The 4,795-nt window shown below is 40.8% G+C and overlaps 1 long non-coding RNA gene across 1 annotated transcript in view; it reads right to left on the reverse strand.

The window, feature by feature from the left end:
- Positions 1-2,120: 2,120 nt before the first annotated feature.
- The window catches only part of LOC135103299 (uncharacterized), a 41,880-nt gene continuing 39,205 nt past the window's right edge, over positions 2,121-4,795 (reverse strand). The window contains exon 3 of the long non-coding RNA XR_010269983.1: positions 2,121-2,449. This is a non-coding gene — a long non-coding RNA (uncharacterized LOC135103299). The remainder of the gene's footprint in view (positions 2,450-4,795) is intronic.

A 4,795-nucleotide genomic window follows, 5' to 3' on the forward strand; every position in this document is an offset into this window, starting at 1 on the left:
TCAAAAGCTTTTCGTCTCATCAACTCCTCTCCTCTAACTGACTGTCTTCAGTCTCTTTCTCATCGCCGCAATGTCACATCTCTTGGTGTCTTCTACTGCTATTTTCATGCTAACTGCTCTTCTGATCTTGCTAACTGCATACCTCCCTTCCTCCCGCGGCCTCGATGCACAAGACTTTCTTCTTTCTCTCACTCCTATTCTGTCCACCTTTCTAATGCAAGAGTTAACCAGTATTCTCAATCGTTCATCCCTTTCTCTGGTAAACTCTGGAACTCCCTGCCTCCTTCTGTATTTCCACCTTCCTATGTCTTGAACTCCTTCACGAGAGAAGTTTCAAGACACTTATCCTTCAATTTTTGACTAATGCTTTGGACCCCCATTCGAAGACCGACATCTCAGTGGGTCTTTTTAAATTTTTTAATGGATTTTTGTTCCCCTTGGCCAGTGTCCCTCCCACATAAAAATAAATAAATAAATAAATAAATAAATAAATAAATAAATAAATATAAATATAAATAAATAATTAAATAAATATATACATGAATAAAATATAATAAAAATGTGTAAATAAACTGGCAAATTTCTTATATTCTAGTAGTTATCTTTTTGGGAACAACATAGAGCTTTTATTTATCTATTGTTTTATTTACTTATTGAATTTTTTTTCGTCATAATTATGCTCTTGAGTTACACTCCTTGGCAAGTAAAAAATAAATAAAGAACACAGGAAAAGTTCGCACGCTGCAGGAGCAACAATATGGACAGCTGCGTTGAAGCTCCCTACACTTCCACTCCATTCCACGCCTCGTCATCACCAGCCACTAAGACTCCCCGGCAGAGAAATGAACCCCAACAGCTTCCCTTACGCATCTCCTCCACCTGCCTGTCTGCACACGCTATCAGAGCAAGACATGAAGCAGGCGGGGGGCAAACATCCATACCATACACATACACTATTTGCAGTATTTTTGAATAGCACACAACTCCGCCAGTACCTAATGGGAGCTTTCCCGTGGCCGTGTTTACCAAGTAGCTGCTGGTTCGTCCTCAGGCAGTGTTTGCATTGTCTGCTTCCCATCGATTAGAACAGATTTCGTTCCCTTCACGTGCCTCGAGCTGAACTGCAACACTAAACCACTCTCTCTCTCTCTCTCTCTCTCTCTCTCTCTCTCTCTCTCTCTCTCTCTCTCTCTCTCTCTCTCTCTCTCTCTCTCTCTCTCTCTCTCTCTCTCTCTCTCTCTTTCACTCACTCACTCACTCACTCACTCACTCACTGGCCGACTCACCCGCTTGCTTGCTTGCTGGCTCATTCACCCAGGGTATAGCCACTTCCTATTTTCCTGTAATGTAAAGAGGCTTGCTGTTCCTCTCTCTCTCTCTCTCTCTCTCTCTCTCTCTCTCTCTCTCTCTCTCTCTCTCTCTCTCTCTCTCTCTCTCTCTCTCTCTCTCTCTTTCTGTCGTGGTTCACTCCTTTGGCTGTAGACAGAGACGTTCATGGATGGATGGATGGGTGGAGAGGTAGGTAGGCTGAATGGGGGGAAGAGAGAGAGAGAGAGAGAGAGAGAGAGAGAGAGAGAGAGAGAGAGAGAGAGAGAGAGAGAGAGAGAGAGAGAGAGAGAGAGAGAGAGAGAGAGAGAGAGAGAGAGAGAGAGAGAGAGAGAGAGAGAGAGAGAGAGAGAGAGAGGTAAAGTGAATGACTGACACATATATAAAATGTTATTTTTATGATGCATTTCGACACAAGAACAAATATATAAATCAACAAATGTGCATAAACACGACTTCTACGTATTATGGATTCACGCACACAAAATGCATTACCAAACTAGCAATTAAAAATAAATGAATAACTCAACGTAACTTCCATAACGCAGACTTACATTCCTATTAAAAAAAGTTAAATGAATATACAATTGAAAACATTCGTTAATGAATTACAGGCTGTTTCATCAAACATGAGATAAAACAAACAAACAAACAAACAAACAAACAAACAAACAAACAAATAAATAAATAAATAATTTATATGACTAAGTAAATACATGAATAAATACCAAGTAAATAGATAAGTAAATACATAAATAATAGATAAATTATCTAACTAAATAACTGATCGACTAAATACATAAATAGATAAATAAATTAATTAATAAATAAATAAACACACAAAACATCCTACAACACTTAAAAATATACGTTTAACATTAACCAACAATATAAAAAATATATATATAAAAAAGTTTTATATACAATGCATAGGCGTGGGCGACGTGAGTGGGCGGAACTACACCTCTAAAACGACCACGAATTATGTAAGCGTCCGTGTGGGTAAATCTTGCTAACGAGGAGTGGTTACTTAGCGCCGCGTGGTGTGCATGGAGAGGCGAGGAAACGAGGCCGTGCAGGGGATATTCAAGGCACAGTACCTCCTTATTTGTCTCATCCTGTGCTGAAATCAATGGCTGTTTGGTTAGATAGTCTAGTTAGATAGTCCTTGTGTTTGGTTAGTTAGTCTCAGTTTTGTCCTTATCCATTATTATTATTATTATTATTGTTTTTTTCATCCACTTTATTTTCTTTTCTCCTATACTCTTGTTTGTTAACGGTTCTTCATTCTATTTGTTTATCTATCCTATTTAGTACTTTTTTCTGTATAATTATTCATTATTTTTGATCTTCCATTTCCTGATCTTCATTTCTTTCTCTTTACTTTCCCTTTTTGTTGTTACATATCATTTTATATTTCTTTTTTTTTTTTTGCGATTTCTTTTCTCTCCTTCCTTTCCTCAAATTATTTTAATTCATTATCATTCCGATCTTTTCTTATCCCTCCTATTCCTTCCCTTCCATTATCATTACAATTACAACTATTATTCATTCCATAACACCCTATTTCCCAACCCCTTCCTCTCTCTCTCTCTCTCTCTCTCTCTCTCTCTCTCTCTCTCTCTCTCTCTCTCTCTCTCTCTCTCTCTCTCTCTCTCTCTCTCTCTCTCTCTCTCTCTCCTCACATATCTTTCATGACCCTCTGCCCATCTCTTCAATGATCCTTTTTTTACCCACTGCCACTAAAATATGCCTATGTAACAGCCTCTATGTAACGCCTCAGTGACGGCTATGTAACTATGTATCGCTGTAACACTTCACGGTCTATGTTTAATTATGCAGCATTATACGTACGACTGAGGTAACACTGCAGGAGGGAGGGAGGGAGGGAGGGAGGGAAGGAGGGACGGGGATATGGGGGAAGTGGGAGATGAGAGAGAGAGAGAGAGAGAGAGAGAGAGAGAGAGAGAGAGAGAGAGAGAGAGAGAGAGAGAGAGAGAGAGAGAGAGAGAGAGAGAGAGAGAGAGAGAGAGAGAGAGAGAGAGATAACATGCAACTGACGCCAATTATTACGTGCATAAATGTCATTGTCAGAGAGAGAGAGAGAGAGAGAGAGAGAGAGAGAGAGAGAGAGAGAGAGAGAGAGAGAGAGAGAGAGAGAGAGAGAGAGAGAGAGAGAACAGATAACTCATTTGCTATCGCACGTTCAATCGCTTCGTAATATATGTACGTACGTATGTATATGAATTTATTGCATTTCCCTCACATTTATTTCATCCATTTTGCAAGATTTATCAGATTTACCTTATGCAGTTATTTCACTTCCACATCAAAAACACAATAACAGCGGCAGCAACAACAATAATAACAGCAACAACAACAATAACAACAACAACAACAACAAATAAACAATAGGTCTGCCTTCTCCCTCTGACTCTCCCTTCCTTCATTCATTTCACTGTCACTCCTGAAACAAAAGCTTTTTCTTCCTTTCCTTCCTTCCTTCCTTCTTTCTTTCATTTTCACAGCCAAGCACAGTATCATCATCTACTTCACTCGTACTCGTACTCTTTCTCTCTCTCTCTCTCTCTCTCTCTCTCTCTCTCTCTCTCTCTCTCTCTCTCTCTCTCTCTCTCTCTCTCTCTCTCTCTCTCTCTCTCTCCCTTCCTTCCTCTTCCTTGTTTCTTTCCTCCTCCATTTCATATTTATTCCTAAAACAACTCTCTTTCCTTTCTCCCTTCCATCCTTCCTCCCTTCCTTCATTCATTTATTCTCACACTCAAGCCTCATTATCACCCACTTCCTTCCCTCCTTCTCTCCACTCCTTCATTCCTTCCATATCCACTTCTAAAGCAGCTGTCCTCCCTCCTTCCCTTCCCTTCTTCTTTCCTTCCGTCACTGTCACACCCAAGCATATTGTTATCATCCACTTCACTAGACACATTTGCAAGCACGTACACACCTCACAAATCCACTTAAATCCACATAAATCCCCCAATCCACACACACACACACACACACACACACACACACATCTAGACGTGTTTGTGCAGGTATCAGTTAATCCTATCGAAATGATTTTTTTCTCTCTCTCTGTTACGTAATCTCTTTTAGTTCCTATTGACACCATCTCTCTCTCTCTCTCTTTCTCTCTCTCTCTCTCTCTCTCTCTCTCTCTCTCTCTCTCTCTCTCTCTCTCTCTCTCTTTCGCCTATTTATTTAATTACGGAGGTGTGTGTGAGTGCCATACGCATTGGGGTTTTAGAGGAGGAGGAGGAGGAGGAGAAGAGGAAGAGGAGGAGAAGGAGGAGGAGAAGAGGAGGAGGAGGAGGAGAAGGAGGAGGAGGAGGAGGAGGAGGAGGAGGAAGAGGAGGAGGAGGAGGAGGAGGAGGAGGAGGAGGAGGAGGAGGAGGAGGAGGAGGAGGAGGAGGAGGAGGAGAACAAGCAAAACTGGACGCGATAACAAAAG

The sequence above is a fragment of the Scylla paramamosain genome, chromosome 9 (assembly GCF_035594125.1).
Source record: "Scylla paramamosain isolate STU-SP2022 chromosome 9, ASM3559412v1, whole genome shotgun sequence".
Taxonomy (NCBI): domain Eukaryota; kingdom Metazoa; phylum Arthropoda; class Malacostraca; order Decapoda; family Portunidae; genus Scylla; species Scylla paramamosain.